The sequence below is a fragment of the Equus przewalskii genome, chromosome 29 (genome assembly GCF_037783145.1).
Source record: "Equus przewalskii isolate Varuska chromosome 29, EquPr2, whole genome shotgun sequence".
NCBI lineage: Eukaryota > Metazoa > Chordata > Mammalia > Perissodactyla > Equidae > Equus > Equus przewalskii.
The window spans coordinates 40,337,321-40,358,171 of NC_091859.1; the positions used below are offsets into that span (position 1 = coordinate 40,337,321).

Sequence of the window (20,851 nt, forward strand, 5' to 3'; positions counted from 1 at the left end):
GGGGGTCTACCATGATGGCCATTTTAAAGACGGGGAAACTGAGGCACAGAGGAAGGAGTCCCTTGGCCAAGTTCACAGAGGGGCAAACCGCAGGGTCAGGGCTGGTCTCATTTCCAGGGCCAGGACTGCTAACCACCACCCTGCTGCCAGGTAGCCCCAGAAGCTTGCACAGGTGTGGGGAGGAGGCTCCTGGGAGGTGGGGTCCTAGCTTGGTGCTGACCTGGGCTCTTGGAGGCAGGTGTCGGGCCCAGTTTGCAGGGAGGCTGCAGGGGTGGGGGTATGAGCAGGAGAGGAGGGGACCATGGGGAAGTTAGGGGGTCTGACCTCATCCGTCTGAGTCCAGAACCTACCTTTTAATTGCATGAAAATAATTCTCCATCTATCACTATTTAGCGTGAATCCTCTAAAAACGAAAGTTGTTCTTCGGATTATAAAAGTCCTACGTGTAAATTGTAAGTGTCAGCTATCCTTGTCATCATCATCCATGTTATTATTATAAAGGTACTCGAAGATGAGAGCATTTTGGTATACTGTATTTCCTTCCGATCTTTTTTCCACACATATATACGTACCCAACCTTGATGGGAATTATACTTTGCCCTATTATGAATATTCATGCTTTTTTTTTCTCTAAGGTTCGCTAAGCCAAAAAGGTTTGACGAAGGCTTGTGGAATTTTCCTGTGGATCCTGTGCCCTTTGATTCTTATGCCAGATTACACACCGCAGATTACGTGCAAGGACGCAGACAATTGTGTCAGAGGAAGTCGTTAGAGGTACACAGGAGAACTTCGCAGGTGAGCCAGCACAGGAGGAGGGAAAGTCCCAGATAAAGTGTGTGTTCAAGGCTCAGTTTGTGGGTGGTGGAGACCGTGTGTCTGGCCAGACCACAGAGGGAGGTGGGGCCGGAACCTGGAGGCTCAAGGCCGGAATCAATCAAGGGGTTTAGCTTTCCTCCTGCAATCACTGGGGAGCCACCGATGGTTTTTGAGCAAGGGCTGTGACCAGATCAATGCTGGATAGCACACACCTGAGACGCCGGGAGAGCCAGCCCTGCGGTCCAGCCTTCCTCCTGGCAGAAAAACAATAACCTCTCTAACAGAGTAGAAATTGGCTTCCTGACCTTCCTCGTCCACAGATGGAGAATGAGACCCAAGCCCTGTCTGCCTGGGTGGGCTGTGCTGCAGACCCTGAAGTGGCTGTGTCTCTGGTGTGTGGGATGGAAGAGTGGTCAGGGGGCACCTCTCACCTGCCTCACCACCCCGGACACTCACAGGGAACACTGACTCGCTCCTCTTCGTGATAGGACGAGTAGGCTTGAGGAGCGTCAATCTATTTCATTCCTCTTATTTTACAGACGGAGATACTGAGGCCCAGAGCAGGGGGGAGACGCCCCAAGTATCTCGTGGCAGGTAAGTGGCAAAGGCAGAACTAAAAAGAAATTTCTTACGTTTGTACCACAATTTGTAATTCCTGTCCATTCCTGCCCTGTTCTTTGTTTTTTAAAAACATACTTAACAAAACAATCTTTGTTTCCTCTCTTTTTTCTGTTGAGATTGGCACCTGAGCTAACGTCTGTGGCCAATCTTCTTTTTTGTTTTCCTTCTTCTTCTCCACAAAGCCCCCCAGTACATAGTTGTATATTCTAGTTGTGGGTCCTTCTGGTTGTGCTGTGTGGGACGCTGCCTCAGCATGGCCTGATGAGCGGTGCCATGTCCATGCCCAGGATCCGAACTGGTGAAACCCTGGGCCGCCAAAGCAGAGTGTGCAAACTTAACCACTCGGTCATGGGACCGGCCCCACAAAACAACCTTAATGTTATAATTCTAAGTGCTGGAGAAGATATAGGGACACAAATGTTCTCACACACAATTGGCCAGAGTGTAAATTGGAAAAACGGTTTGGCAGTATCTATCAAAACTTTTAATGCAAAGGTCCATTCATTGAATAATTCCATTGCCAAGAATTGTTCCTACAAATATATTCACATATGTATGCAAAGATGTGTGTGCAAGGATGATCATCATAGTACTGCCTTTTATACCTAAAAAATAGGAAAAAAAACCCCACCCCAGCAACCCTAAATGTCTGTAAATGGAGACTCAAATAAGATGTGTGACATCCACACAGGGAGTATTATACAGCCAAGAAAAGGAATGGAGTAGACCAATTTATACTCCCTCTAACAGTCTTTGAGTATGGCTATTTCTCCATAAATTTAGGTATTTTCAAACTTTAAAATATTGGCCAATTCGATAGGTAAAAAAGTGCATCTTATTGTTTTTACTTACATTTCTTAATTATGAGTGAGGTTGGACATTTTTCATATAGTCCTTGTTCATTTTAAATTCTTTTTCTGGGAATGTCCTTTTCATGTACAGCTTTTGCCCATTTTTCTGTTAGGCTTTCACTCTTTTTCTCACTTACTTGTACGAGAGGTTTCTAAATTCAAGCGGTCCAGCCTATGAAATGTCCATCCCTGTTTAGCTTTTGTCATGACTTTGCTTATACTTTTTTTCACGTAGAAATTTAAAAATTTTATATGTCATATTTTAAAAATTTTGATTTGTTGGTATAGAAGGTTTTTTTAAAAATAGTTAAATCAGTCTCCTTTCCCTTTTTGATTTCCTCAGTCATTTTAAAGACTGGAAGGTTCTCATCCCTCCAGAGAGCTGGGCAATATTCACTTATATGTTTGGCCGGTCTTTCTAGGATTTGATTTGCATTATAAATAATTTATTCTTCAGCTACGTGAAAATGGATTTAAACTTATATTTTTCCCGACGTGGTCTCCCAACTCCATTCATTCAACATTCCTCCCATTGTTCATTAGCTGGAGAAGACACTGTTATCATGGTTTGAGTTACTTTATGTAGGAAAGACTGTTTCTCAGCTCTCGGTTAATTGTGTATGTTAACATCAAACGGGCTTTTTCCTTACCTTTTTTTTCTCTCCCCAAAGCCCCAGTACATAGTTGTACATCCTAGTTGTAGGTCATTCTAGTTCTTCTATGTGGGATGCCACCACAGCATGGCTTGATGAGCAGTGTGTAGGTCCGCGCCCAGGATCCAAACTGACGAAACCCGGGCTGCCGAAGCGGAAAGTGCAAACTTAACCACTAGACCACTGGGCCAGCCTCTCATCTTTCTGAAAATAGCCTTTGGCTTTCTCACTCATTTATTTCCTCAAATGAATTTTATTATGGATTCTGAGTATCCTGTTTAGGAATATCTTTCCTTTCCAAGATTATAAATAACTTCACCTATGTTTTCTTTTAGAATTTTTAGGGTTCATTTTTGTTTGTTTGTTTAAATCTTGGATCCATCTGGAATTTATTTGGGTAGAAGGGGTGAGGCAGGGGTTCAACTCTATTTTTCCCAGGTGGCTGACTACCCAGTCATCTCAGTGCCGTGCTTTGACTGACACATCTCTTCCCTCTGATGTGAAATGCCCTCCCTTTTTTCACATGCTCAGTTCCCACCTTTCCGTCGATTTCTCTTCTCTGGGCTGGACTGAGCATCCCGTTCTTTTCCAGCACTAAACTTTGACAATGATTGCACTTTCGTAATACATTTTAACATCTGGCAAACCCAGTCCTCCGTCATTACTTTTGTTTTTTCTTAGAATTTCCCTGGCTGGTCTCACATGTTTATTTTTCCAGAAGAAATTTGGTATTATTTTGTCAAGTTCCAAAAAATAAAAGAAAACAAAAACCCTGTGGCTTTAAGGCTTTTCTTACCAACGAGTGTAGTTTTTTGAGAGATTATTGTTATTAACCTTTGCCCATTTGTTTGGTTGTCAGCCTATTTTTCTCCCTGCTAATTTTTTTCTGTGGTGCAGAAGACTTTTTGTTTTTATATAATCAAATCTGTTCTCTTTTCCTCTTAAAAAAAAATCTCCTCAATGATTTTAAAGCTTGGAAATGTCCCATTCCTCCAGAAATATGGTCAATATTCACTTGTATTTTTGGCCAGTCTCCCTAAGACTTTATTTGCTCTGTAAACCATCTATTTCCAGTCTCTGTGAAAGACGGGAAGAATGCATCTAAAGTGACTTCATGTGCTACTCCTTCCATTGTTCCTTGTCTCCTGAGAACAACTTTATCATATATTAAGTTCTTTTATACAGGAAGCCTTCTCCGCTCCATTCTGTTCTGTCTGCGCCGGCTCTGCTGTTTAATCTGGGGCTTATTCATCTATTTTAACATCTGAGAGGGCTGATTGCTTGCGTTTCTCAAAATATTCTTTGGATTTCTCGCCCTTCTATTTCCCAAAATACCCCAGCCTGAATGATTCATGTGGCCCTCACAGGAGCCCTGCGAAACAGGCAAGAAGATTTAATTCCACCAGCTCGGCGTCCGCTTGGACTGTGAGGGGCCAAGGGGCAAACTAGAGGACACACAGTTGTCACAGCTCTGAAGGAACCAAGGTGCTCCTTTAGGATCTGAAATGCCCCTAAGGAAGGGAATCCTCTGGTCAGCAGCAGCGTCTGTCCGTTGTTGAGTTTGACGCAAAGAGGAAGAGCGGGGATATGTATGCAGCAAGCATCCCCTCCTCAGTCTCCGATGACCAGGGGGCCATCACCTGGGGATCTTCAGTAAAAGCTGCCACCCACAACGATGAGTCTGCGTGGGGGCGTCAGGAGAAAGGCTCAGGGAGTCCCATCTGGGCTTGGGTCGGGGCGCGAGATGGGATGAGGTCTCCTGCCTGCCTGAGGCAGCCCCCCCTGGATGGATGCTACTTTGTCTCTGTGACCTCAGGTGCTGAGCGTGTCTCTTGAGAGTCTCTTGACGTGTCATCCTGTGCCTGTGTCATTAGTGTGTGTCGTGACGGCCCTCGGCAGCCTGGCTTCTTTTAGGGTTCTGGGAGGAGAGGCCAGGCAGGGCGTCCCTTGGAGGATCCTTCATTTGCAGTCGACGTGGATCTGTCAATACGAGCAGCCTCTGATTGAGCTGGAAGGTGTATGCAGCTGGGGTCTCGGCAGGCGACTCCTTGCTGGGGTCTTCAACCATAACTCACACGGGGAAATGGCCCTGATGATGCTGGAGGGCCAGAGGGGCATCTACCAGGTCAAAGGCAGAGTCAGAGAAACAAGGAATAAAGGGACGACTCCCCACCCCAGGCCCCACCCTGGCAGCCCTGGCGTGCAGGCTCTGTCTAGGATCAAGGGACGTTGTTTATTTCTTTTCTTTATTTTTAGCTTTTATTTTGAGCCAACTTATACAGGCAAATAGTTCTAGGGGGTTTGTTAAGAAAAACAGCAGTTTCCTGCCACTTTCTCCCCAACTCTCTCCCATATGCCCTCCTCAGAGGCAGCTGTCTCACCTCCTTTAACTAATTATTTTGGTTTTTACCTTTGTGCCTCTGGGACTGAATCTTGATTTTTGTACAGATGGTCTCCAACTTGCGACGGTTTGACTTACGATTTTTTGACTTTACGATAGTGTGAAAGTGATACGCATTCAGTAGAAGCCGTACTTGGAATTTTGAGTTTTGATCTTTTCCTGGGCTAGCGCTGTGTGGTACCAGACCCTTCTGATGCTGGGCTGTGGCAGCGAGACGCAGCTCCTAGTCATCAAGGTGATCATGAGGGTGAAAGACCAATATGCTCAGGACCATTCTGCACCCGTACAGCCATTCTGCCTTTCACTGTCAGTACATGTTCAATACACTGCAGGAGATAGTCAACACTTTATTATGAAATGGGCTTTGCATCAGATCATTTTGCCCAACTTTAGGCTAAGGGAAGTGTCTGAACACGTTGAAGGGAGGCTAGGCTAAGCTATGGCGTTCGGTAGGCTAGGTGTATTAAATGCATTTTCGACTTACGATATTTTCAATGTACGATGGGTTTATCAGGACGTAATCGCATCGTGAGTGGAGGAAGATCTGTGGTTGTCAGCCTTATGGGTTGACTTCTCATTCTGGAAAGTGAGGATTTTGTTGTTTCCTTCCTCCCCCCCGCCCCGCCACACCTTCCCGTGTCCTCAGAACTCTCCAGACAGTCTGAGAACGTCAGTCGCTTCCATTTTCAGAAGACGTGAGTCGGGAGCCACCTGCCTCATTCCAGTCCTCCCTCTGCCCCCTCCCTGCCGTGTGATCCTGGACAGGTTACTCACCCTCTTGGTTGATAGCCGTGGCCCCAGCCTGGCTGGGCTATAGCTTTAAAAGAGTCAAGTCATATAAAATGTTAGCTTCAAACAGGGCCGGATAGAGAAAGTGCTACACAAGTGTTAAGACGGAGAAAAGGCCGTACCTATGACACCCTCCCCCACACAGTGCTACCCTCGCCCCAGCTCAAAATTGTCGTGTTTCTTCTTTGCTTAGTTTTCTATGCGATTGACAATAACTCAGCCCCAAACTTTCCTCACAGGACTTGCAATGCACCAGGCCTTCTCCACTGCTGGAGGAACCTGTGTCTGGTGGACTGGTCTCTCCCCAGGCCTGGGGCATGGCTGCTGTCCTGGGGTCTCCTTCCCCTAGCAGCCTGGGGGTGCCCCTGCCTCCCTCCTTTTTCCCGTATCCCATATTTTCCCCTTTCTTAACTTACTCCCTTATCTAACGCACATATTTTCTCCATACAGCACATCACAGGCTTCTTGTGCTTGGGAACCCTAGATAGCCCTCAGTACTACATGTGAGACCAACTTCACCTGCGAAATCACCCACAAAAAGCACAAAAATGCAAAAGCCATGGCACTAAATAGACTGTGAGAAGGGCTCTGGTTGACAGCATGAGAGCTGAAACAAGAAGGCAGAGCATTACCTGAGGTGGCTCAAATTTTTTGCCCTCTGCCTGTGTCTGTGAATGACCACAAAAATCACCGTATCGATTTAGAGGTTACATGTGAATTTTAGGGAGTAGATGAATTCTCAAATAAGGAATCCTCGAGTAATGAGGATCGACTGTACATGTTTCAAGACCTGGCATGTATAAAAAGATCTTCATTCTGTCCCCACATTGGATTGATAGCTTGGCTGGGTAAAGAAGTCTAGCTTGGAAATACTTCTCCTCCAGCATTTTGCGGGCTTTTCTCCTGTGCCTGCCAGCTGCTAGCGGTGTTGAGGACTCCAAAGCTCTTCCTAACCCTCCCCTGTGACCTTTTCCTCTCCCTGGAAGCTTGTGGGATCTTCCCTTTGTCCCCAGGTCTCAAGTTTTACCATGATGTGTGCCTTCGTCTGAGTCTCTTTTGATGCATTGCCCAGAGGGGTGCTTGGTGGGTCTCCTTGAAATCTATATTTTGTTTTGGAAAAATTTCTGGAATTGTTGATGAATTCTTTCCTTCTGTTTTCTCTGGTGTGTCTTTCTGGAAGTTCTGTTAATTGGATGTTATACCTCTCCATTTTTTTCCTCCTGTCTTATCCAGAGAAACAGAACCCATAGGATCTATATCTATAGCTACATCCATCTTCATGTATATATCTTATTGGCTCACTCTCTCCCTCTATCCTCACACAATTATGGAGACTGAGAATTCCCACCAGCTGACATCTGCAAGCTGGAGACCCTGGAAAGCTCGTGATGTAGTTCCGGTGCAAGGGTGGGGCAGGAGAAGATTGATGTCCCCGCTCAACAGCCAGGCAGAGAACAAATTCTCCCTTCCTCTGCCTTTTCATTCAATTCAGGCCCTTAACGGATTGGATGAGGCCCACCCACACTGTGAAGGGCCGTCTGCTTTTCTCAGTTTACCAACTCAAATGCTAATGTCATCCAGAAATGTCCTCCCAGACACATCCAGAAATAATGTTTAGCCAACTATCTGGGCACCCTGTGATCCCGTCAAGTTCACACATAAAATTCACCACCACACCTCCTATTTTCCACTTCTGTCTTTTTGCTCTACTTTCTAGAATATTTCTTCAAATTTAAAATCCAACTCTTCTACTGAGCGCCTAAATCTCTGCTGTTTTTTAGTTTCCAAGAGCTCTTTTTGAATTCTCTGAATGTTCATTTTTCATAGCATCCTGTTCTTGTTTCATGGGTCCAATATTTTTCTCTAAGAATGCCATTCGTAGATTTTTTTTTTTTAAGTTTTCTTCCCCCGAAATAGTCTCTATTTCCTCCAAGTTGCTTTTCTCTGGCTGTTGCTTGTTCGGTCTTCACTGTTCAGGAGCCCTGCTCTCCTCCCACATCTCACACAGTTTGGTTGTCTGCTCGCTGGGGCTGGGAGCTGACTGGTCTTCCTGAGCGTGTGGGGCCTGGTGGGGTGAGCTTCTCTGAGCCCTTTGGCTGGGTTGCTTAGTTTGGGAAACATTAATATCTGTATCTAAAAATCTCTGCCCTTGGGTTGGTCAGATTACCCAGAGAAAGCACTTCCAATCTCTTGCCTGGAGGGTGAAGCCAGGCTGCTACTAGTGCATGGGGATGAAATCCTAGGATTCGTAACGTCCCGCAGACAGCTGCCCAGAGGGTCTCTGTCTAACGCTCCCCAGAGGACAAACCCCAAGGCTTCTGCCGGGGAGCAGTCGTGGGGGTTTGTTACTTGGTTTCCTAGAATTCGGGAGAAGATTCTGGGTTTTTAACTCTTCCTTGAGCAGAGGACCGATCCGTGCTCCTCTTCATTTTAGCCAGGACCCACTCACTTCCCGGGACTTGGGATTAAGTCCAGTCGGCCTTAACTTTCCTCACCCTCAGTTTACGATTCGGATTCTTCACCCGCAAAGTCAGTCCGTCTGCTTTCAGCTTCCTAAATTTGGTTAATGCTGTCTCCTCTCCCATCTTCTTTGGTTTTCTGAGTCTCTGGCTTTTAAAGAAGTCCCTTTACTGTCCTTCTAATAGGGTTTTGGGAGGGGAAAAAAGTAGATTCCGGTGTTGAATCCGCCATGTCTGTTGGAAGCCTCTGTTTATTTCTTTAATGTCTGTCTGGCCTGTTAGCCTGTGAGCTTCCCCAGGATAAGGAGTGGCTCTGGTTCATTTCTGTGTCCCTGGAGTGAGCACAGGACCTGGCCTCAGTAAATATTAGTTTGATGTTTTAGAAGAGAAGAGCAGGGCTGACCTTCCCACAAAGGAGGCAGCTCTTGAGCCAGGAGATCTGAGTTCGAATCCCAGTTCTTTTTATTTTTCCTTTTTCTCCCCAAAGCCCCCCAGTACATAGTTGTCTATTCTAGTTGTAGGTCCTTCTGGCTCTGCTGTGTGGGACGCTGCCTCAGCATGGCTTGATGAGCAGTAGTAGGTCCGCGCCCAGGATCCAAACCAGTGTAGCCCTGGACCGCCAAAGCAGAGCACACGAACTTAACCACTCAGCCACACGGCCGGCCCCCAAATCTCAGTTCTGATGCTGACTTGCTGGAATTGGACAAATTATTTTATTTCTCTGTGCCTCAATTTCTTCATCTGCAAAATGGGTATACTGAGATTCTGTCACAAAATCGACATAAAATAGAAGCAAGAAGATGTGTGTGGGAGCCCTGAGCGAGCAGTAAGCCACTTTAGAGGTTTAGTTAATGGTAATAGTAAAAGTATGACTACAGTATTAGAAATGGGCAGTGGTGTTCAAAATACAGGATTGGGAGTCAGGAGAGCTGGGCTGTCATCCTACTTCTGTCGGGAAGCAGCTGACTGCTTTTTAAAATGGTTCCAATTACATCTCTTTCTCTCTCAGGTTCAATTTCTTCTCCGCCGTCACCATCATGATCATCTCGTAAGTGTGGATACAACAATAAAAATATAGCATGTCTCACACAGTGAGCACTTAGCTTGTGTTAGAGTTTCACTAAATGCAGTCATTATATACAATTACACGTATGATGTTACTTGATTGTTCTGACAGCATTATGAGGTAGGGTTATTAACATCAGCTCTGTCTTGTGTTTGGAAATGGAGACTCAGAGTGAGTGACTAGCCCAGGGTCGCACAGCTGGGAAGAAGTGAGGATGGCCTGGCCCGGTTTTGTCTGACTCACAGACTTGCTCTTCACTCCGAGGGTCGCTGTCCCCAGGGCCCTCTGGGCCTGCCTCGCTCCAGTGTTTCGTGATTCTTCACGAGCCCTGAGGCCACATGTTCACGGGCTGAGAGGCGGCCTCACATTATAACTGGTGAGAGTTTCCTTCCTGACCCTCGTCTTCGCTGGTTTTACGTTGCGAGCGTTTTAAGGTATTTTTTTGTGAAGGGAAAATACGCTTTTGCAAGGTTGGCGGATCTGATGCAGACTGTTCGACACTGTTTGGCTTGGCACAGCTTCCGAATGTCTCCCAGCCACGGTTGCTCTATATTTCTTTTTGCCAGGACCAAGATCAGAAATAACTTAGCTGTGAAAAAAATCTGTCAGCTTGCCGGCAGCCCTTGAAGAAGATGAATTGCTGGTGGGTTATTTTTCCCCCTTGAGTCAGAAGTGTGAAGGTAGGTGGGAGAGGAGCAAAGTTTTGAAAGACCCGTGTATATTTAGGTACCAGGACTCGTTCCATTTTAAGAAAGATGAGGCTTGAGGCAGTCACCCTCCATCAGACAGTCCAGCTTATTCTCTGCCAGGCTCTGACACCCGTCGGTGGGGCCTTCTGGTTAGGGCTGCTAAAATCCACAGGCCCCAAATTTGGTTGGTGTGATTCCAACTGGCAAAAAATATTTTCATTTTGTGGCATTAAAACTTATTTTTTACTGTCCAGTTTTGAGGCTCTCTGTGACCATATCCTGGTTGAGACGTGGTCCTCCGTCCCAAGGTGACGCTGTAATTAACAGTAAGTGACGTGCAGATGTCCTGCACGCATCCCATGCTTCCTCCCAGCACACTCGGAGATCCCATGAGACAGGCCTAGGGCACTGGTTGTACCTGAAATCCAGAGTGTGCCGATGAAGCCGGTTAGATGTTATAACGAGGATTCATTCATTCATCTATTTGTTCAACTTTCTCCACACATTTCTCAGGTGCCTTCCTTGTCCATGCCCACATCAGCATTGAGAATGCTGACCTCCCCTTCCTCCTGGCCCTTGAGGTGCCCGTGGTCTTGAGGGGAGCACCACCACCACAACAAACCCATGGATAGTTACAGTAGGCTGTAGTGTATATTAGTACAGAAGAACTGGCTAAAGGCCAAAGAAAGTTCTGGAAAGTGCTCAGAAAGAACTGTTTCTGGCACTCAACCCAATTAGATACCTTTAATAGCTCCCCTGATTATAATTAACATGCTGGATAAAATATTTTTGTAGAAAACTGTTTTTTTTTACGTATTACTTACTTGGCATGAAAGTAGAGAAATGATGGCTCTCCAAAATGGAGTGAAAGTGGAAGCCTTTGACCTTCTGCTTCTGTGGCTGCATGAGGTGCAAGGCACAGGAGATACGCTGGGCGCCACGCCTGGGGGAGCCAGGAGACCCCTTCAGAGTTAGTGTCCAAAGGGCTGTGTCCAGAGTGTAGGAAAGAATGAAGAGTCAATGTCACCCTGCAGGAGAGAACAGGAAGGGAAACCTGCATGTTCTGACCTTGACGCTGGGTTGAGAGAAAAAAGATCTCTCTTGGGAATTTGTAATCACAAGCTGGCCCTCGTGTGATTCTTGGTTTGCATTCCTGCTACTTGCATGGTTCAAACAAACTCAAGTGGAGAATTTAAAGTGGCCCCTGCTTGTTAGAAGCCGGGTTGAATGGCAGAGGCAAGCCGTAAACCTCTTTCGAGGAATTCAACTACATGTCAGCCTTATAGAATGTCCACAAACAAAGTTCCAAAGAAAAAGAACAGCTCACAGTGGAAAATAGTAAACTTCACCAGGAGAAAAAGAGAACCAGCAGAAACAAGAGACGATAGAAATAGATCCTTAAAGCCCTGAGATTTGAAATGATCATACAGAGACTACAAACACATTTAAAATAACTATTTTTGTGTTTTTAAGGAAATAAGAGAGAAATCTGAAAACGTGAGCTGGGAATAAGAGACTATAATGAACAGTCAGATTTGAAAATGAACCAAAGCAAACTGGCAGAAGTGAGAAATACAATACTTGTAACTTGGAACTCAATGGACAGATTGAACAGCAGATTAGATACAGCCAGAGAGGAGTGGTAAACTGTAGAGCCAAAGCAATGGTCCAGGAGAATAGAGTGAGGGGGCCTAAGGTACACCTGTTCAGAGTTCCAGAAGTAGATCATGGAGTAGGGGAACAGGCAATGTATGAAGAGATAATGGCCGATAATGTTGTAGAATTGTTGCAAGTACCAAACCTCAGATCCAGGAAGCCTGGCGAATCCCAAGCAAGGTAAATAAAAAGAAATTTGCATCTAAATACATATTGCTGAAATTGCAGAACATCACAAAAAAAGAGAAGATGTTAAAAGCATCAGAGGAAAAAGGGTCATCTCCAGGGGATCAACAGATCTACAGCTGACTTCTCACTGTTATCACTGGAAGCCAGAAGACAGTGGAATTATGTCTTCAATGCCCTGAGGAAAAATGACTGTCAGCATAGGACTCTAGAGTGTCCTTCGAGAACGAGGGTGAAATAAAGACTTATGCAGACAAATAAAAACTGTGAGATTTTACCATCCAGATATCCTCACTAAAGAAAAGTCTAAATGTAATGTGCTTCAGGCAGAATAAAAATTATGCCAGAGAAAAGGCTAGGTACATAAGGAAGCGTGGGCAAAGACATTGGCAAATATTTGGAGAGAAACTAAAAAAACATGGAGTGTACGACTCCACAATAATAGTGTCTAATTTATGGTAGGACAAAAACGGTCAGTACTAAAATACTGGACACCACCATGTAATTTGGGGAGGGATGGTCAAAATTAAGTTTTTCAATCCCTCCCATTACTTGGGAGGAGGGCAAATACATTGATTAAGTTTAAACTTTGTTAGTTAAGTGCTCAGTGTTGAAACAGCTAGGAGAAGCAGGAAGAACTATTCACAGAATGCATAACTTCTAAACAATTAGACAGAAAAATTAGGATAAGAAAAGGTGATAAAAATCTCAAATGACTGAAAGAAAGGCAACGAAGAGGGCTGGGGGCAGAAACAGTTAGAATGAATAGAAAATACATTATAAGACTATGGAAATTCTTCTAGATATATAAGCTATATATTAGTACACATAAAAAAACTGGATTTTTCCAATATCTAGATTATGTTCTGTTTACAAGAGATATACCTGAAACATAAGGACCCAGAAATGCTGAAAGTCCAAATATAGAAAAAATATTCTAGGCAAATAGTAACTCAAAGAAAGCTGCTGTGGCTGCATTCATAAAAGATGAAAATAGACTTTAAGGGAGAAAAACGTTGTTGGAGATAAGATGCCACTAGGTCATGATGGCAGACTCAAGCCAACTGAAGCTGTAACAGTTCTCAATTTATAGCTACCTAATATCACAGCTGCCAAACATACAAACAAAAATGGAAAGGACGAGAATAGACAGATGTACCTTCAAGAGGGGGTCCTTTTATACCATCTCAGTGAAGACAGAGAAGATTTGAGGAACACAATTACAAGTTTCATATAATTGACATGTGGATATGGAATCCCAAACGCACTCTTTTCAAGCATACCTAGATCATTCAGAGAAGGTGATAGACTATAAAACGAACCTCAGCAAACTTCAAGGCTTGGGGTCACAGATTGGACTCTGAGATGGAGATTAGGGTGCAGGAAGCTTATACGGAACGCTCTTGGGATTGGCCCCTGGGGAAGGGAGGGGATGAAGCAGCTTCACACAGCTGGAGGTGTTGAGCTGCAATGCAGAACCGAGAGAAGCCTTAGCCAACTTCGTGGAGAGCTCTGGAGTTGGGCCGGTCCTTCCGAGTTGTCTTGGGTTGGGGCCTTTATCCTCCCACATTGACTGGATGCAGGCTGCTCACTGAAGGAGGCATGACCTCGGTCGGGTAAGGCAATTCCTTCAGCCCAGGCAACTCCCAGAGGCTGACAGCTGAGGGTCACCTTCCAGCAGCTCCCACAAGAGCTGGGGGAATAAGTCCTTCATTCCTTCAGGGGGACTGGGGCAGTAATCACAGCATCCAGCACAATTTTTACACAGATTATATTCTCTGATCACAATCCAAATAAGTTAGAAGTTGATAACCAAAAAGATAACTAAAAAAAGCTCAAACTTTTGGGAACAGATACCTAAATGACTCACAGGCCAAAAAAGAAATCATAACCAAAGTTAGAAAATACTTAGTATGTACCAATAACAAAAATATTTGTATCAAGACTTGTGAGATGCAACCAAAGCAGTATTTAAGGGAGAGTTTATAACCTGAGATGCTCATATTAGCAAACAAGAAAAGCTCAAAATTAATAAGCTAAACATCCAATTTAAAAATTTAGAATAAAAAGAGTAGAATAAATCCAAAGGCAGTAGAAGGAATGAAATGATTAAGAGTAGATTAGAAATTAATGAAATAGAAAACAGACAGAGAGAGAAGGAAGACTGAAAACGAAAGATGATTCTTTGAAAAGACTAAAAATATTAGACAAATTGCTTAGAAGATTAATTAGGATAAAAGAGAGAGCACAAATAAACAATATTAGGAATGAAAGAAAGGATATAATTATAGATGGAACATACTTTAGATGGGTAATATAAGAATATTATAAATGACCTTTATGCCATAAATTTGAAGTCTTAAATGAAATTGTCAAATGCCTAGAAAAATAGAAAACCTGAATTGTCCTATAATTATTAGATAATTAAATTAGTAGGTTAAAATCTTCCTATAAAGAAAACGTCAGTTCCAGATGCTTTATAGGTGAATTCTGCTGAGCATTCAAAGCACAGATAATTTCAAGCTTACCCAAATTTCGACTCCAGGGTGGAGAAGCAGTCAACACTCTTAACTGACTTTATCAGGTTAGCGTAAGCTTGGTAATCAGATGACGACAGTACACTAAAGAGAAATTTCAAGTTAATTTCATTCATGAATATAGATCCAAAATTCTTTTAAAACATCAGTGCAGTGAATTCAGTAATAATAATTGAAAAATATAGTGCTTTATGATTAAGTTGAGTTTAGCTTATGAATGCAAGGTTGGCTTGTTATTAGGAAATTAGCGTAATTCATCATATTAAGAGTTTTAAGGAAAAAACATTAAATCATTTCATTAGATGAAGAAAATTCAATAAAATTCAATATTCATTCATTATAAAAATTCTTTACAAACCAGGAATTGAAATGAATGTCCTTAACTCGATAAACGGAGATAGAGATAGAGGTGACATCAAACATAATAATGAAATAATGACAGTATTGCCTTTGAGATCAGAAACAAATCAGTGATGCCAGTTCTTTCCAACATTGTGGTTAAGTTCTAGCCAGGGTTGTAATACAAGAAAAAGAAACAAAATGACATAAAGATAGGAAGGAAGAAGTAAAACTAACCCTATAAACAGCTGATAATCTTCTACACAGAAAATCCTAAAAATCTACAAATAAATTACTAGAATTAAGTGTCTAGCAAAAGTCAGTTGTATTTTTATCCATCATCAACAGTCAGTCAGAAAATGTAGATACCATTTAGCAATAGTAACAAAAATATAAAGTCCATAGGAAAGTATCTAGCAAAGGATGTGATAACACTTTATAGAGACAATGATAAACTATATGGCAAGATTTTTAAATAAAATCAAAATAAATGCAGAGATATACCAAGTACTTGGGTAAGAAGACTAATTATTTTAAAGACTCAATTCTCTCCAAATTAGTATATGCAGATTTGATGCAATTTCAATCAAAATCCTAAGAGAATTTTTCATGGTATTGAAAAGCTGATTTTAAAACGTATGTAGAAGTAAGAAAGTCTAGGGCTAGCCAAGACTTTCCTAAGATGGAGAACAAGGAAAGACTTGCTCTATCAGATAAAAAGTTATAAAAATTAAGAGACTTCCAGTATTGTTACACAGACAAAGAGACCAATGTAACTGAATACAGAGCCCAGAAACAGAACTACGCATACATGGAAAGGATAAATGGCAGAGCTAGGATTCAGGTCATTGAGGAAATGGCACTGGGACAATTGGGTGTCCATATGGAAACAAAAATGAGTTGGATCCCTACCTCACACCATACAGATCTGATGTGTTGTACTAACATGTAACAGGCACTTATGTAAGAAGACAATAAAAGAGACCACCTTTCCAACTTTGAGTAGAAAGGTAAAGGAAAAGTTGATAAACTTGACTACATTAAAATTAAGGATTTTTTAAATCAAAAGACTGTAAATAGATGGAAAAGACAAGCCATGGAGTAGAAGATACTTGTAATATATAAAATGAACAAAAGGGTATTATCCAGAATATATCAAGAATTCTTAAGAACCAACCAGAAAAAGTAAACAACTCAATAGAAAAACAGGCTCACAGTGAAGTGTGGAGCAAGCTTCACTGGACTAGGAGCTGGGTCCACCACGGTTCCAGCCTGGGTTCCAACATTTTCTTTGCTGTGTGTCCTTGGCCACATTACTTGGTTTCTCTGAGCCTCAGTGTTCTCCACCATAGCCTGTGCCTCGCTGCTTTGGGGTGAGTGGAGCCCACTCCTGGTTCTGGGCTGTGGGGCAGCATGTGGTCCGACCATTCTTCCTTCTGCTTCCCCAACACCAGAGCCGTGATCGGGGTCAGGTCTCAGACCTCCTGGCTGGGCCTTGACCATGATCACCAGGCCACTGACCTTGAGTTTCCCCAATCCTCGGCCACAGAAGGGACCTCCTGGGACTGTTCATCCTTTCCCTCCCTTTCACTGGGGTGTGTGGTGTCTGCTGGCCTGGAAGACCCTGTCTGGACTCCTGAAGGCCGGCCTTAGGCCCCAGGGGTGGAATGTGGGGGCTTGTTGGTGGCAGTTGCTTCCTTGGGAGCTAGGGCCCAAGGAAAGGCTAGGTCACGGAAGGCCAGCTCCTCCGTCAGACTTTTAGTGTCCTCTTGGGGGAGGACAGGCCCCAGCCTGTCCTGGAGCTCATGGTGCTGGGGGGTGTGGGGCAGGGGTCGGGCCTGCAGTGAGCTGGAGCAGGGTGGCTCCTGCAGTGTCGATGGTGGGGGTGCTGTGTGACTGGCAGGAGAAGGTTCCGAGTTGGGGAGGCTGCCCTCAGGACTTCCAGGGTGAGTAGCCCATGGATGTCCCTAGCAACACTGAACTGTGGGAACCTCTCCAGCCACTGCTGTCCTTTGCTTTAAGCTGGTCCATCTGTCTGTATCACGGAACTGTCTCCTGGTGCCCTTGCCTGGGTCTGGGGTGGGCTCAGTGACCCCCACCCCATGCTGTGTCCCTCTACCCCAGTATTAGGCACGCTCTGCTGCAACCCCACCCTACACCTCCAGACCCCGGAGTTAGGAGGATGGAAGGGCACTGGTCCAGCTCGGGCCCTGGGGTGGCCCTGTAGCTCAGGGACCTTCCCAGAGGGGTGCTGGCAGTGTTTGCTGGTTCTGCGCCTGGAGGCAACCCATGCCTTCTCCCGCTTTCAAAGGCTCGAGGCAGTGTCCCCAGGGACATGGGCAATGTCTGGAGACAGTTTTGGTTGTTATAACTTGGGGGTGTGGGTGCTGCTGACACCCTTCAGCATGCAGGACAGTCCCCAGACACCAAAGCGTTATCTGATGCTCAGTGTCCATAGTGCTCAGGTTGCGAAGCTCACTCACAGGACAGCACCGCTGGGGAGCCCCCAGGGTCTCAACCACAAATGCCTCCTGAAGCCCAGGGGCCACATTAATGAGTGTGTGTGGGGAGGGGACAGAAGTGCCCATGGGGATGAAGCTGTCCAGTCTAGCTCGTGGCTTCCAGGCAGCTAGAGTGGGCTCCCAGGGTTGACAGATTTTCTGGGTTTTTCCAGAAAGCCTAGAAATCTGGATTTGGGTATGAAATCTTCTGATTTTTAAATTCCAGCAACCAGTTATACTTTTTTGAAAGACTCTGTGTAGATTAAACAAAGCTGTAGGCTTCTCCTGTGCCTGGTCCTGGGCAGTCTGGGTTCCCCTGCCGGCTGACGCTGTGCTCCAGGCGGGGCGGAGGTGGGAGAGCCGCTGCACAGCGATGGCCGGGACGCTGCTGCCCCCCTGTGGCCGCAGTGAGAAGGTGCACGTGTGATGCTGATCAGGGGATCTCTGATTTTCCACCAGGACCCGGGTCCAGGGTCAGGCTGCTCCCCTGGTGAGTTGATGCTGACATTCCCCAGCGACCAGGGCTTGATTCTAGAGCTTCCAGGCTTGAATCCAGCACTACCCCAGCACAGTGTGACCCCGGGAACGTCCCTCTCCCTCTCTGGGCCTCAGTTTCCCCAACTGAAAAATGGGGATGGAAGTGGGTTTTGCTAGGGTTAGGTGAGATGACGGATGTAAAAGTGTCAAGGGTTGTGCAAGGTGATTGTGCAAGGTGTGTGCAATCAATGTTTGCCCATCCAGTCTTCATTGCACGTCTGGGGAGACCAACACAGGCCGGCCTGGGCAACACTCACCATCAGACTAACTCTTGGTGAGCACTAATGATGCCCAGGTGCCCTGCCCTCTGTGTACAGGGTCATCTCACCTGGTCCTTCCACCGCAGGGGCCAGACACTGCCATCATCCTCGTTTGACCAGTGATGAGATGGGACACCAGTGGACATTTTTGGGAACCTGCCCAAGGGCTCTCAGCTATTAAAACAGGGGCGCCAGGATCAGGAGCTGGGTTCCAGCCTGCCCCCTCCCACCACATTTGTAGAGAACTGCATGATTTACCCTCAAGGGGGCTTCAGATACCAGCTCAAAGAGCATCTGCAAATGGTGTGAGGGGCCAAAATTCAGAGAGGGAGGGGACCTGCCCGGGAGCCTGGCCCATCAAGCCCTCCGGCGGCTGGCGGGTTGCGTCACTGACCCAGAGGGAGGCAAGGCTGTCCTGACTGCCGCATCCCTGAGCCGCCATGTGGCAGGGAGTCCAGTTTGCCTGTACCGTCTCCAAACCATTTTGGCTTTGGTCTCCCAAGACGAGTCACCCTGTGGAAACTGAGGATGCCCAGCATCACTGAGAGGTCTGTGCGTCTCTGTGCTTGCTGACGAAGGGAGGAGGAAGGCTGGCGAAGAGGATTTTAACACTTCAGATCAACCGAGGTCTTCAGAGGAGTCAATCTGACCTCTCAGTAGACAGGAGGGGAAACTGAGGCCGGGAAAGAGATGGCAATTCCCAGGTGGCCCAGGGACGGCCACATCTTACTGCAGGGCCCTCTTCTCTCCTGAAGGATGGTGGGATCATTAGACGAAAGGAGGTGGGGGGAGGGGAGAAGGTCTGGCTGACGGCATGTGAGGACTCGGGGTTCTGTCTACTTGTCCCTTTAGACGGGAGAAGAGCGCAGCTCTTGCAGGGGGCCAGGTCTTAGTCCTAGCGATGGCAGAAACCCATTGAAACCAGGCTTTGGAGACACAGCTGCTCTCTGGGCCTTGTTAGGAAGGGAGTTGGGGACCATTTCTGCAGCCTGGCAGTGGGCCTGCGGGGGAGCCTGCACCCTCCCTCCTCCGGTGGCCTGGCAGCCCTGGGTCCCTGTCTGAGCTGCATCTCCTCCTGCCGCGTGGACCACTCCACCTCTCTGAGCCTCGTCTGTAAAGCAGCAGTCACATCCGTCCTTGCAGAGCTGGCGAGGGGGCAAGTGACGCAACGTTCCCCTCTCCGCTTTCCCGTTAGCCGTGATTACGCTTGTCACTAAATGGGCCCTTTGTGACAGTGTTTAGTATTGGCCTCCTGCCCTCAGAGCCCGCAGGGACCATGGCTATCTGGCTGGTCACCATGTCACCAGTGCCTAGCACAGGGGCCAGCCCTGGGTACACGTTTGGGGAGTTTATGAAGATTTATAGAGTATCTGACACACTTCTGACATGTAAAAACATCACGTCTATGAAAAGCACGTGAAGCAGCTATTTGGAGAAACTCGTGGGGAGGAGGATGTTGTGCCTCGGGTGGGAGCCCAGGAGTCACCGCCCAGGGCTTCAGAGTCCGGAGCACGGGCTCCTCCAGAAGGACCAAGTGGGCACCAGGTGCACTTCTCATCTGTGACCAGCAGGTGGCGCCCACCCCTGCCCTCAGGCCACCGGCTGTCCTGCTGCTCTCGGTGGCTTGTCCTGGCGCCCATCGCAGTGTATTTGTTTTTTGGGGTGTGTCTGCCCACAGCTCCCTGCAGGGAGTGGTGGACTTTGCTTCTCCTTCAAGGCCCAGCTCAGGCCCAGCTCAGGCCCAGCTCAGGTGCAAGCAACCCTTCCTCGGTGCCCAGCCTGGGGTCTGTCTGGGGAAGGTGCTCGGATGTTGTGACCTGAAGGATGGAATGAGACAGATCAGAAAGGAGGGCTCCGGTCGTGGGAAGGAGGGAGGAGCCCTGGGTCACACGTCTCATTGGTTAAAAATGAATAGATGCATAAATGTAGAAAATCATGTTTTTGAGTAAGTAATGGGCAGACATAAAAGGAAGGAAAGAAGGAAGGGAGGGAAGGAGGAAGGAAAAAGGGAAAGAGCGAAGAAACCCAAGCAGTACAAAAGGGTAAAGTAAGCACTGGGTCTGTCTGTCCCCACCACCTGGCTCCCCACTCAGACCCCGGTGGTCCTGCCTTCTCGAACATTCTTCCAGAGACATCTACCCAGATCTCTGTGTGTACACACACGTGTGCGCATGGAGGGGGGATGCCCAGAGCCACAACCGTGTGGGAAGACATTGCCTTATCTGGAAAGGCCCCTTAGCCAGAAAGATTTGGGTCCAACTAGAGAAAGAGCTCCTTGGCAGTTTGTGGGGGTGGGGAGGAGGGTGGAAATCAGACCCCCAGTGGGTGCTTTAGGGTCTGACTCCCAGCGCAGGCACACTCCACGGGGCACAGTGCCTTGTAGTTGGCAAAGCCCCCCCATTTGCTTTATACTCAATATTGGGTTTGGGGCTCCCAGCCGCTCAGGATGGAGAGTGTTATGGTTTCCACATTGTACAGATGGGGACCAGG

At 46.3% G+C, this 20,851-nt stretch overlaps 2 long non-coding RNA genes across 6 annotated transcripts in view; one reads left to right on the forward strand and one right to left on the reverse strand.

Annotated features, from left to right (window-relative positions):
- LOC139080363 (uncharacterized) lies at positions 1-9,700 on the forward strand. Its single transcript, XR_011534819.1, has 4 exons — positions 1-150; positions 636-795; positions 1,356-1,410; positions 9,600-9,700. It is a non-coding gene; the product is annotated as an uncharacterized lncRNA (long non-coding RNA).
- A 1,388-nt stretch (positions 9,701-11,088) lies between these two features.
- Positions 11,089-20,851, reverse strand: part of LOC139080364 (uncharacterized) — a 30,269-nt gene continuing 20,506 nt past the window's right edge. For 4 of the 5 annotated variants that reach the window (XR_011534822.1, XR_011534821.1, XR_011534823.1 and 1 more), the window contains 3 exons: positions 16,279-20,178; positions 14,716-14,808; positions 11,089-11,373 (listed from right to left, as the gene is read on the reverse strand). This is a non-coding gene — a long non-coding RNA (uncharacterized lncRNA). Of the gene's footprint in view, positions 11,374-14,715; positions 14,809-16,278; positions 20,179-20,851 lie in introns of those variants that run through there. The other variant, XR_011534824.1, reaches the window with a different exon arrangement.